This window comes from Monodon monoceros, unplaced genomic scaffold (assembly GCF_005190385.1).
Source record: "Monodon monoceros isolate NGI ecotype Baffin Bay Population unplaced genomic scaffold, NGI_Narwhal_1 Super_Scaffold_12, whole genome shotgun sequence".
Taxonomy (NCBI): Eukaryota; Metazoa; Chordata; class Mammalia; order Artiodactyla; family Monodontidae; genus Monodon; species Monodon monoceros.
Genome location: NW_021703768.1, coordinates 55,123,513 through 55,137,248, shown reverse-complemented (window position 1 = coordinate 55,137,248; position 13,736 = coordinate 55,123,513). Strand labels below are relative to the sequence as shown.

The following is a 13,736-nucleotide window of genomic DNA, read 5'->3' as shown; positions in this document are numbered from 1 at the left end:
TGGCACTTCAGGCTAGCAAGGGATCTCAACCCTGGGTGCACATTGACTCCCCTGGGGACCTTTTGAAATATACCAAGCCTGAGCCCAGCCTCCAGAGATTCTGACTTAATTGGAGTTGAGGCCAGCATTGATATCTTCAGCTTAGGTAGAGGCCAGTGTTTGGTTTTTTAAAAAAGTGATTCCAAAGCTCAGACAGGCTCTGGATTAGAGATACATTTTCTCTGAGAAATGGATGCATAAAAAAAAAAAAAAAAAAAACTTTGGGGGTTTAATGGCTTCCTCTCATTGTTTTCCCCCTGCTCTGAATGCCCTTGCCTTATTTCCCATAGACACTCCTGCCTCAAGAATCAGCTCCTATAAGAAGTTTTCTAATCATCCCTTCCTTTGTACTCCCTAAGCAGTTTCATATTTAGCTTGGCCTAGTTATCGTGGTGAGTGCCTCGTAGTTGGATTTTAATCGATTTACATATGCTGCATCTTCCCACCCAGTTGATCTGTAGAGTCCTTAAGGTCAGAACTACACCTTCTCCAACTTCTGTTTCCTTTCAGATACCTTGTTTAGTGCTGTGTGTACAGGTGTGTGAAACATGCTGGCTGAGTTAGCAGCAAAACTGCTGTGGGATTTCAGACCTATGGAAGGGTGAGCAAGGGGCAAAGAAGAAAACTAAATCAAGAACTGACAGTCTTGGTATAATAATCAACTTGTATTTCATGTATGTATTCAGTTGATACTTACTGAGCACGTACTACACGGCAGTCATATTCTAGCGAGAGACGTAGAATCATCACGTAGATCCATAAGCAGGTCATTTCAGATAGTATTGACATCTTGAAGGAAATAAAAGAAATTAATGTGGAAGAGAGCGACTGGGCAGGAAAGGGGCCTTTGGGAAAATTGGGGAAGGCCTTGCTGAAGGAGAGGATGTTTGAGACTAAACTCTGAGACGTCAGCCATGGAAATTTTGGAGAGTGTTCCAGACAGAAGCCCTAGAGGTAGACATAACTGGTTTGTGTGCTTGACGGAGAGAATGTCATTGTGGGACAAATACTGAACAAAGAGGCTAGTGCAGAAGTCAGAGACGAAGGCTGCGCCAGACTCTGCGGCCTTGAATGTCACAGTAAGGAGTATGGATTTCATTGTGGGCATGATGGAATTTTGAAAAGTGCATGCAACCTAACTGCAATTCACAGTCAACTCATGATCAAATGCAAATGTATGTGGCTCTGTGGGCTGCCCTAATTATTTTATGTTTTTGGATGGGGTCCTTAAGGAAATTCTACTAGTGACCTCTAGTGTAAGGAAAGCTTTAGTGTATTCGGTTCTATTTGTTCCTTCAAAACATGGCCCTGACCCCAGGGTCCAAATGTCTGAGGGACAGATCATCGACTATGCTTTTTTTTTTTTTTCCTAACTATGCAAAAATGGAGGAGGGGGAAGGAATACCCCTGACAAAATGTTTATCTCATTTTACTTTGGTGGTAACGCGGCAGTAGCAGAGTTGTGGTTCGCTGTGTCGTTTAATAACATCAGTTGACTACACAGCTCCGCTTTCTTTTTCATTATTTCAGTATGAAACCTATAAATGGCAGAAACCTTGTGATAAACATTTGGTGTATTATTTATTGCCTCATAGATTCTGTAAGTCCGGAGGCCAGGCACAGCTTAGCTGGGTCCTCTGCTCAGGGTCTCAGAAGGCTGCTATCAGACTATCTGCTAGGCTGCATTCTCATCTGGAGGCTTAACTGGGGAAGAACCTTCTTCTGAGGTCACTCGAGTTGTTGGGAGAATGTATTTCCTTGCAGCTGTAGGACTGAGTGCCCGGCTTCTTGCCATCTGTCAGCTGGAAGTCATTCTAGAGGCTCCTATCAGCCTCTTGCCGTGTGGGTCAGTCTGCTAACAAGACAGAATCTTAAATAACACAACATAATCATGGAAGTGACAGGCCATCACCTTTGCCATATTCTGTTGGGTTAGATGCAAATCTAGGGTCCATACATCAGGGGAGCAGAATACCTAAGGGCACGAATGCCAGAAATATAGGACCAGGAGTCATGGGGGCCATCTTAGACTCTGTCCACCACACTTGGTTTTATTAAAAAAAGATGTTTGTCTTTGGAAGTTATAACCTACTAATGTAATAAAATTCAGTGGTTGCTGACTAGCAGATGTCTTAAACATTTTACTTTTATAAATGTAAACTTTGTTCTTTTGGGGTTTCCTCTGAAAGTAGAGAGGGAGGTCCATCTTTTTTCCATGAATTTGAACTGGTTTGTAAACCGACAAACATCTGCACAGTTATTGGTTTTTACGACAGTCCAAGGCTACCTCCTATCTTTTTGCAGTGAGATCACTCCATCCTGTACTATACAATAGCAGCCAAGACAAATCTATGGAATTTTTTAACCTGCCTTTCTAGGAGACTGCTGTCCCTGGAATATATGCAGAGTGAAGTCCTCTGTGCGCGCTCACGTGATGCTCTGTCGTCTTTGGGAGGACAGCCAATATTATAAAATGTTGCCAGGAGAAATAATGGTTCACAGCAAAATAACCTGGGCATTTAACCAGCCTGTGAGTTTGACATGCTTGATGTCCGTATCCTTTTAGCAAAGATTTGCCTTTTGTTGCCACTCTTTGCCTAGCCAGTATTTTAGTGGTTCCTTTTGCTTCTGGAAACATCAGCCCCAAGATATTAGATCCAAAGTGTGGTGTTGTCAGGTCAGAAGCAGTACTAAGGAGTAGCTTGGAGGGAGTACCGAGAGTCCCCACCCCTCCCACCCTCCCCTCCCCATTACCACTGCCCTTTTAAAAAGATGGACAGTTGATGTTTTCTCAGACTTTTGTGAAATGCTATGTAAATTGGGCTCCAGGATAAGACTCCTACACCTACACCCTTCTAACTAGGTTACTGCCCCCACACCTCTCCCACTGAGGTGTTCTGAGATTCCTTTCATTTTAGGTTGATATCGGCTAAGAGAGATTTGCAAGCACGTCTTTTTAGTTACACATGCCTTAGAATTCAAAGGGGAAAAAATCATTGTAAATATTCTCTGAAGGCCAGATGTGAACTAGCTCCTTCCCAGACCCAGACAACTGGTTTTGTTTCTTCTCTGGGAGGTGGTTGCTGCCAACCTTTTCAAGTTTCCTGGGTCAAAGAAACAGAAGTTAGAACCTGTAAGTGTTGACTAAGACAGATGTGGCAACTTTGATCAGTTAAGTATGAATAAATCAGAAATTCAAGGTTTGAATTCTTTCTGAAATACATACAGACTTAGAGGGTAAGGAGACAAAGCGTTTGGCAGAATACATCTACGGAGTTGCCAGCCATATAATGCTTGATGAGTAGCCAGATAGAGTTTGCCAGACCCAGAAAGCAGCCAGATTTGCTCCTCTCCACATTAAAGGAACATTAAGGTCTTTATCTATTGACCTGGACCTACTGAAGAAAAGGGAATTTTAGGGTTGAGACTAATGTTTCTTGGGAAAAAAATCACCTCCAAATGCCTAATTATTGCTGAGATCTCTGTGTGACATTGCATATCTAATGCCTGCTATTCAGTGATACACAAGTGTGGAGTCTGCAAATAAGTAAAGGATGTTATAAAGAGGGTAGAGACCAATTTGCCTCATTAGGTCGAGCAAGCATAAGGACAAGTAATGGCCTCTGACTGCAGTAGGGGAAAAGTAAATGAAATATTAGAAAAGATGGCACTATGTAACAAACAAGGCCACAGCTGCATCAGGATGTAAACTGACTTTCCCAAGAGCCCCAGGTAGAAAGTACACAACAGACAGACTTTTGAAGTTCTAAGAAAAAAGAGATGTACTCAAACAATAGTGATAATTATTTTTTTTTTTTGACAACTGGCACCTCTTTGATAAGTTTACCTTTTATAAAAATTATTTATTTATTTATTTATTTATTTATGGCTGTGTTGGGTCTTCGTTTCTGTGCGAGGGCTTTCTCTAGTTGCGGCGAGTGGGGGCCACTCTTCATCGCGGTGCGCGGGCCTCTCACTATCGCGGCCTCTCTTGTTGCGGAGCACAGGCTCCAGACGCACAGGCTCAGTAGTTGTGGCTCACGGGCCTAGTTGCTCCGCAGCATGTGGGATCTTCCCAGACCAGGGCTCGAACCCATGTCCCCTACATTGGCAGGCAGATTCTCAACCACTGTGCCACCAGGGAAGCCCGATAATTATTATTTATTTGTTGTTATTATTACTACCATTTACTAGATACCAGGCGTGCACTTGAAACTGGGCTATGTTCTGTGCTACCCCCTGTGCATATACTATTTATAAACCTAACAGCCCTTCAGCACAAGTATTCAGTTGGTGTGACTTCTTTTATAAGATTTCCGATCAGAATCTAGAAGCCATGTTGTTGTATGAATTTTAGGTTGCTATGGAAAGGTATTTCTGGGGCTTCCCTGGTGGCGCAGTGGATGAGAGATCGCCTGCCGCTGCAGGGGACACGGGTTCGTGCCCCGGCCCGGGAAGATCCCACATGCCGCGGAGCGGCTGGGCCCGTGAGCCATGGCCGCTGAGCCTGCGCGTCCAGAGCCTGTGCTCCGCAATGGGAGAGGCCACAACAGTGAGAGGCCCGCATACTGCAAAAAAAACAAAACAAAACTCTAAAAGGAAAGGTATCTCTGAAGAGCTGGGATGCCTTATACCTAGAGGTCCTTGCAGATTTCCAGCCATTCAAACACACTGCGTTGCCCAGTCTAACCCAAAGTGATTATATAAAGCATATCATAGAACCAGGTTAACAACTATGACAGATACGTGGCCCAGTCTGTGCTCAAATTTGCTAAGAAACTGCAAATATTATTTCTTAGAGTTAATGGACCAAAGTATAATATTTCCTAGAATTAATAACCAACTGGCCAATTCTATACTGATTATGATATGTGAAATAATTTTTATTGGGAGCTTATATAACAGATACTATTCTAATAGTTTCTATATATAGTAACTCATTTAATCTTTACAATAACCTTATGATATAGTTTTATTGAGGAGTGACTAATATTTGAGATAGTGTTCGAATTGATGAATTGCTGTAACAAGCATCCCCTAAATCTTAGTGGCTTCATACAATAGAAGATTTATTTTGTGCTTAGGTCACAGTCAGTTGGATGGTTGGCAGACAGCTTTTCACATCATGATTTGCAGAGGCAGTGACAGCTATGGGGTCCTCAGAATCGTCTCCTGGATCTTCTGTAATTGGCCAGCAGACAATGAGACAGGAGAAGGAGCATGGAAGATCCTGTGGGAGGTTTGAGGGGTCATCCCAGTAGTGGCATAACTACTTGCGCCCACATTCTAATGGTCAGAATTAGTCACAGGGCCTCACACAGATGCAAGGAGAAAATAGGAAATGGGATTTTCCTTTGTTCCCAGCAAGGAAAAGAAACCATGTGGTAAACATACCACAGTGTTTCTGCCCCAGACAGATACTGTGGTTATCCCCGCTTTATAGATGAGGGAATGAAGGCTCAAAGGTTCACTACACAATATCACACGGTCAGTGAGTAGAGTGGGGTTACAAAAACAAGTAGTTTTATCCCTGAGCCCATGCATGTAACCACAATTCTACTGCCCAGTATAAGTAGGGTGAGAAACATTATTCTCAAGGTATCACTGTTTTGTTTGATAGTTTCACCCCAGGTCTAGCCCCAGATTATTATTTAAATATTTTTATGATTGGGTAAGTGTGCCATTTACAGAGTCCCAATCACTGGTCCTATTAGAAGCCAGTTATTCAAACAAAAGAAGATTCCAAACTCTGTAGGAAAACTGAATATCAGCCTTTCGCCCCCAACACCCATATGCTTTCCCAGTCTCAGACCCCCCCTCCACTCACTCCCTACTATTACCACCGCCAGCAAAAAAGAAAAAAGAAAGGAAAACAAAGTCCTCACAGCATTTGAGAAGGTCAAAGGGACTTTAGCGGGTTAATATCCGCCTGCTCCTGAAATTAACCAGACATTTGGCTCTCGTCCTATAATGGGTGTTTAAAAATATCAGGCCCTGAGCTCTGAGAGAGTTTAGGCCCGCCTTCAGCCTTGTGCTTCATAGCAGGCTGCTCCACGACTTTCCTTACCCACCACTGCTATTTCTCCTGCGTCCAGACACATCTGAAACCATATCACTGGGGCTCCCCCGTGGTGCGTTTCCCTGAAGTCTTAGAGACAGCCTCGGGCTGGCCTGGTCAGCCCCCTTGGAAAGCTTCAGAAACCTGCCTGTCAGATGTGTACATGTCAACACGCCACCTGTTCTGGCAGGAAACCAATTTTCTATTTCTTCCTCCTTTGGGAAGTGTGCCTGTTTCTGGCATCTGTCCCCACTTACCCGGATTCACACACTGAGACAAAGAAGTCGTTTCATTTCTCAAGCCATCTTTCCCACTTCTGAAAAAAAGTTCTTGAGTTCTCTCTCAACAGGTCTGTTGGCTCTGTTGGCTCCCTCTACTTTATGTATTTTAAACTCCTCTTGTTTCCGTGTGTAATATTCTTGCTCTGTTTTTCTCTTCTAGTTCCCCTTCTTTGTTTCCATTTGGAGTCTTCATTCCATCTCTTTTTACCAACTTTGATTATATAAAAGAACCCCTCTTAAGTCATCTAAGAACAACTATTGATCTTAATGTTTTTCATTGTTATTCTGGAACATTTTGTCATTTATCTTTAGACAAGTTTGATGACTTGCTTGTCTTTCCTTCTCAGAGTGCACACTAAGATACAGCCAGTCTGAATGAGAAAGCATGACAATATTAAAATGTGGGCTCACGGGCTTCCCTGGTGGCGCAGTGGTTGGGAGTCCGCCTGCCGATGCAGGGGACACGGGTTCGTGCCCCGGTCCGGGAAGATCCCACATGCCGCGGGGGGGCTGGGCCCGTGAGCCATGGCCGCTGAGCCTGCGCGTCCAGAGCCTGTGCTCCGCAACGGGAGAGGCCACAACAGTGAGAGGCCCGCGTACCGCAAAAGCAAACAAACAAACAAGAAAAACCATAAAATGTGGGCTCACGCTACTGCTCTGTATGTTAAGAAACACTGCTTTCTGGATTTTTAAAAGAACATTAAACTTTCACTTTTTTTCCCAAACTCCTGCCACCTCTGTTGTTTGAAACATGATTTCTTTGGAGTGTGAAAAGAAACGGGTTCCAAGGAGGTTGCCTCATTGTTGTGTAGGCAGGTCAGATGGATTTTCTTCTTCCTAGAGTGTCATCCTATGATCTTGAAAAAGTGAAGCTGCAGGACAAAAGTGTATTTAGAGAAAGATATTATGGGACCGGAAGCTTAGAGAATTTAACTTCACTTCTGTGACTCAGATGGCCTCCCATTTTAAGAAAGTCATCTGAACACTATGTACTTTGGTTTTGCCTTTTTATAAAAAGGAAGCCAATAAAAATATAGCACCCAAAATACAGGCCCCTAACAAACTTCCAATAAATGGCTCATTAAAATCATCTTCAGAGTTATGTGGGTGAAAGCTTAATGAACTTTCCAGCAAGTTTGTTTCCCAGCAATTGGAATTTTGTGAACATTCTGTGCCTTCCTCCTTCTATCTCCTCCTGTCAAACCATCAGCCAGTTCTTGTCTTCCAATGAGCAATATTTGGATTTGCCTGATATGTTTCATGGGGCATGAAATTTTTAGTGAAAAACGGGAATTAGCAGGGTGTGATGAGATTTATGGTGCGTGCTTTTGGACATGACGTGGATTTCTTTATCTTCACCCCCTCTGTTCTCTCTGTGACACAGTGTCACGGTCAATAATCTTGCAAGTTGTCAAGGCAGAGCCCATGGGCTCAAACACTGGCTCCACTGCTGTCTAGCTATGTGATTTTCAGCAAGATCTATAACCTCTCTAAGCTTTAGTGTCCTCTTAAGTAAGGACCTCCTTGCGAGCTGTGAGGATGAAATGGAGGAAAGCATGAGAAGCACTTAACACAGTGCCTGGCATATAGTTGACGGGCAACAGTTAGCTCTTCCATCAGCTCAGTAGAGAATATTTTTTAAATATTAAACTAGTCTTTCTTCCTCTTCCCTTCAAACATTAATCCCTGGCAAATCCCATTTCCCTAAATTCCTTGGGCCTTTACAGTTGATTGCCACAGAGAAAGAGAGGGTGGGCACATACTAAAACTCCTCAGAAGTTATCATTTAGCTCTGAGTTGAAAAGCTGACATTCTGAGTCTATAGTGTGACAGTAACCTTGAAAGCCAAGCTTTTGAAAAAGAAAAGAACCTTCTACATTGTAAAGCTTCCCTTTACTTAACAGGAGTCAAGCCTGGTAGATTTGGACTCCAGAGCTTTACTTATGAGCCCTAGAAAAAGAAAGAAGGAAGATGTGATGTAAGAAGAAATTTCACCTGACTGAAAGGGAAATTAAGGAAACCCATCAGGTTCCAGAGAGAGGAGTCCAAGAAGGAGGAGGAAAAAAGAGAGGCCAGATGGAATTGAGGATTGTGACTTAACCTTCAGGATGAAAATTCTGGGTGGAAAAAGGTTTGAGAAACCCTGAGAGTAGGCTGACATAGCACAGACATCTCAAGATAAATAGAGGGAATTCAAAAGCCCTTTAGGGGAGCTCCCTGTTCTCAGTCTAGCACTGGACCATCCGGGTGAGAATTAGAAAGGCCCAAACTCTCCTACATGGCCAGGATGGAGCCCCAGAATCCTCATGTGTTTCAGTAAAAGAATCAAGGAGTGCTATAGACCACTGAACCAGAGAAGGACAGAGCAAAGTCCAAGAGGTAAGATGGGGAGGTTGTTTCATGATGCTGAGTCCTCAGGTCAGGTGACTATGGCAGGAACCACAAACTTCTACCTCAAGTGCTAGGTGCAAATGAGGTAAGCTACATCACACGAGAGACAAGCACGGGCAGCAGAAAAAAGATCCAAATGGTCACCTGGTGTCAGAGGCCTGGAGCATTCAAGGAATAGCAGAGACAGAGTGACCCAGAAATGGTAACTTTATCTTTTCTCTGCTACCTGTGAAAACAAAGAGCTCCTGAATAAGGTAAGATCTGAGAGAGAAGATGAAGAATCTATGTTTACTTCTGCAAATCTGAATATAATTTATAAATTTCTGACCCTTTTACAAAAATAATCAAGAGCTGGCCTCATACTGAAGCTGACTTTCAGTTTGCTCATGTGAGTAGGGTATTTGGCATAGGACATCTAACTACATCTCAGACCTGTGGTGAAAAAGAGAAAAACCTTTTGAAAAATAAATTTTGAAGCTCCACAGAATAAAGATGGTAGTCTGCCACAATTACATATTATTTTTTCATATGAAAGTGGGTCACCTAAGGGCATCCACCAAAACACACACACACCTGTAGACACGCCACTTAGCCACTTAGCTATATGAGTAGTCCTAAACAAGGTTTATGAGTCCTAATCAGATGTACCTCGATACTTACTGCCCGAAGCATTCCCTGTTTGGGGCTGAAGTAATCCAACTAAAAATATACCTACCAATCCACACCTCCCTGTTGTTTCTAGCTGTGTGGACTGCTAAGGGCAGAAAAAGTCTCCAAATAGACTTCAAAGAGCCCACAGCTCTTCAGGACACTAATTCACACCAGTATTGTGAAAAGCAGAATAGATGTGTAGCATAGTTACCAATAATGTCAACAAACTCAAGGTGTTAGCGTGTGAAATGAGGTTGTTATGTTGATGACAGTGATTATATCAACTGTTCCTCCTTACAATCATAGGGTCCATTTAGATCACGGACACTAAAATTACCAACCAGTCATTTAGAGCTCAAATTTACAGCACCCATTCAAAATAAATTGGTTCATTTCAACTCAATGGCATTGGGCAACAGAAAGAATGTGAAGTTCTCAAACTGGTTTGTACCAGCACAAGCTTGATGAAGTTCTAGGCAAATGGTTCTTTCAGACATTGCTCAACTAAGACATCATTTCTGTTCTTGTCAGAATGGAAATCCCAAAAGCACATATTTTAGAGTCCACAGACGGTCTTCATAGTGTATTTCAGTAACTCCTAAAGCTTCACTGTTGGAAAATTCTTTATTTTGTAACCCAAGTCTCCCAGCGTCATGAGGAGTCACCAGGTCCTTGAATGGTCATCAGTCTTATTCCAAGTCTCCATCTTGGATACAATAGTCCTGTCTCTTCCTCAAGTATTTCTAAACATTCCTAGATGGCTTACATTCCTGGTGGTTGCTTATTGTCTTAGTTAGGAATTGGGTATGTCTGCCTGTAACCAGAACTTAACTGCTGTGGTTTAGACAAACAGAAGGAGGGATGTCTTTCTCACACTTCAAGTCTGGCGTTGAACAGTCCAAGGGCTCTGTGAGGTCGTCAGTGTTCCAGGCCTCTTCAGTATTTCTTTCCTCTGTCCTTAACACAAGGCTCTTGCCTTATTCTTGTTGCTTAATGGTCACGAGACGGCTGCCCCTTTTTCAAGCTCAGGTCTTTGCTCTCAGCAGAAAGAGGAAAGGACAAAGAATTAAGGGCAACACCTGAAGCAGGAAAGCAAAACTTTCCCAGAAATCCCCCGCAGACCTTTAATTATGTCTCAGTGGCCCAACATGAGTGGCAGTAGTTTCCCTGAAGCCTGGGAAAGCAAGGGTTTCAGTGAGGTGCATTCCCACCTGAAGAAACAAAATATGAATGGGGTTGGTAAGGAAAAAGGGCAGCATGGCAGCTGAGCACCCAGCAGTGTCTGCCAGCCTTCCCATCCCTTATCCTGAGCCCCCTGCTCCGGGCTTCTCCACCCAGGCCAGGTCTCCTAACTGCGGGCAGGGGAGCTCTAACTCTAGATACCAAACGTGAATGCCTCGATGGTGGCCTTGCCTCCTCGTGGGGGTGTGGCCTCCTTGTGGGGGTGTGGCCTCCTTGTGGGGGTGTGGCCTCCTGGGCATTACTTCCTGCTCCTCCAGCCTGACACCATATTGCTGGGACCACTTTATTTCCATATTCATTCAATTAACAAATACTCTTGAGCAGCTTCTACGTGTCAAGGACTGTTCTAGATATGAGAGATATGGAAGACACCAAGATCTCAAGGTCATACCCTTCACGGACCTTACATTAGAATGGGAGAAATTGGGTTTCCACCCCCCCGTTGTCCCCTTACCCGGGCACGTCTGTGTAGGACACAGCCTGCACCAGTGTTTATTCCCCTGATGATCCTGATCATTCCCCAGGGATCAAGGCTTCTGGCCTTCTCTCTCTCTCTACCAGAAGTCAGGAAAAAAGAAAAGCACACAGCAAACATTATTTTTTTTCCGAAATGAACCCACCAACCTATTTCAAGTCTCTTATGTTGTTCAACAGGATATTTACCATCTCAGTCTGAAGCACCTGTCTCTGGGTCACTCCATTTGCTCAGAGCTTCCTCAGGAGGAGTATTTTCACTTTTTTCCTGCATGAGAGACTTTGCTTTAAACACCAGTTCCGGTTTGCACCTTTACAGCCACCAGGAGTTCAGGAAATGTGGGATCCCATCCAACATATATCTCATAGAGATTCCTCACAGAGCAATTCTGCCCATTGACAGTTCACAGCTTAATTTCCTGGGCACATTTGCACTGACAGTCTGTGTGGTCTGAAGCTCCTTCATAAAATTCAAATTCAGGTTTTATTTGAGTCTAGTTGATGTGTTGCTTTGAACCTCTTCTTCAATTAGGGAAAGGGGATGATAAAATCTCAGGCGTGACTTACCCCACTAACTCAGGACCCCATGTATAAAGGAAATATGACAGTGTCAGAGTCATCATATGGAAAGGTATTCAAAGAGAAAGGGGGTCCTTGAGGAGGTTTGAAGGTTCTGTGTGCAGGGGATCAAGGGTAATGTGGTTGAATTTATAAATTTCTCAACTTCCCAACGTATACTCCTTACCAAACTGCCTCATCTCCAGCTCCCATGCTCTGTTTTGTGTTCTCTGTCCCAACTAAACATGGGATTTCCTCTCATGTCAAAACCTCCCCTCAAGTGCTTTTCCCTGCTCTCTGCCAAGCACATCTTTCAAATTCATCATTCAGGATATTCCTCCTCCTTAAACTTGGCACATACGTGCCAGCCTACCTGTCCTCACCCTGCTCAGCCTGACTCTCCCTTGGCACTTGTATATAGCTGTGTCCAACTATCCATCACCTTGCCCCTTTACTGATGGCTGTGCTGATTCATCATGAAATGTTACAACTCAGAAAAGGGACATCAGGGTCTTCTACATCCTCGGGAACTCCCCATTATAGATTGTGTAACTCGTCGTCCAAAATAGATCATCTGTAAATGAGGCCGCTGCAGGTTTAAGATGCAAATTTTCTCTTAGGCAGGCTTGATATTCTAGGCAATTTACATTGGAGACTGCAGAGCAGTGGGTGTGTAACTGGTTCCAACCTGTCTGGGTGGTGACGCAATCGTGGGGAGGCCATCTGTGTTTCCTCCATCTGCTGAAGCTTCTCTGCACCTAAGCAAGTGCAATAAACCAACAGCCTCGCCTCTCTGAGCAGCCTTCTCCGACTGGACCACTCCTCTTTGGGAGTCCACTGACTCTGAGGCTCCAGAGCTGTAGGTCTATAGATGGATCACGGTTCCATGCACGTGCCAATAAAGAATTGCAGAACCTCTGAGCCTCAGTTCCCTTATCAATAAAATGGGATGATTATGTATTCCTCATAAGTTTGATGTGAAGACTGTGTGAGAAAATGTGCAATGAAACCCTTTGTACATTGCAGGTGCTCAGCATTGTTAATTCTCTGCCCCTCTCTATCGTATTCTCCTGCCGGGATATTCATTGTTCGTTTGCATGAAGTCTCATTTCCCCTCCATTATTGTGAAGCCCTCCAGGACTAAAGTCATATCTTATTTGTCTTTACATAGGGAAGAGTAAGGTGATAGAAGGAACAGAAAACCATCCTGGTCATGGACCTGCCATTCGTCATCTGTATGACACTGGGCTAGTTCATTTGTCAGTAAAACAGGGGGTTTGGTTTAGACGATTGCTAAGGTCTGTGTGTCTGACCTAAATCCCCTAAAGAGCTTAGTAAATGGACATCTAGGAAGTGTGAGACCCGAGACGTTTTAATAGGTGAATAGGAGAATGTCCAATGTCTTAATGGCATTGTGGTCACACTGGGAGTTCCTTCCGATTGGGCTCATTCAAGCCCAGCAGACTAGAGAGCTCGATCCTGCTGCAGCTTCTCAGGCCCACAGAAAGAAGGTGTCCCTTGGGACTGAAGCCCCACCCCAAGCCAAATTCTAAGAACCAGGAAAGCATGTCACAAGAGTACACACCCTCCCCTACATCACATCCATTCAACTGCCCAGCAAGACTGATGTGAGGACGCTGGTGGGAATGACGGATTGAGAGATAGGAGTCTAAATTCAGGCTCTGCTATTTCCCTTCCATTTTTTTTTTCTCACAGCTGATGCTGGAAGCTAAGGTACACAACTGGTGAGCAAATGTTTGGTACCTTCCCCACCCACTGATAGTATAATGAAAGTCAGTATTGATGCTGAGAATTGCTTTGAATTATCAGGTAAAAAATGCTATATGGGTCGGATTATAAAATTGCCAATTCTATGACCATATCTTTATACAAGGAGAAAGGTTTTTCCCTGTGTCATGCCATTCATTTAAAGTTATACACAACCTGACAAATTTGCTATACAACCAATCAATTTAGATAGTATCTTTGAGCCTGTATTAAACAAAGCTGGGATGAAGGTTCCTGTTCTTGGCTTGTTCCTG

The 13,736-nt window shown here is 43.7% G+C and overlaps 1 long non-coding RNA gene across 1 annotated transcript in view; it reads left to right on the top strand.

Moving 5' to 3' along the window:
* LOC114892611 overlaps positions 1-13,736 on the top strand; it is a 236,475-nt gene that overhangs the window by 196,794 nt on the left and 25,945 nt on the right. The gene's annotated exons all lie outside the window — the stretch shown is intronic.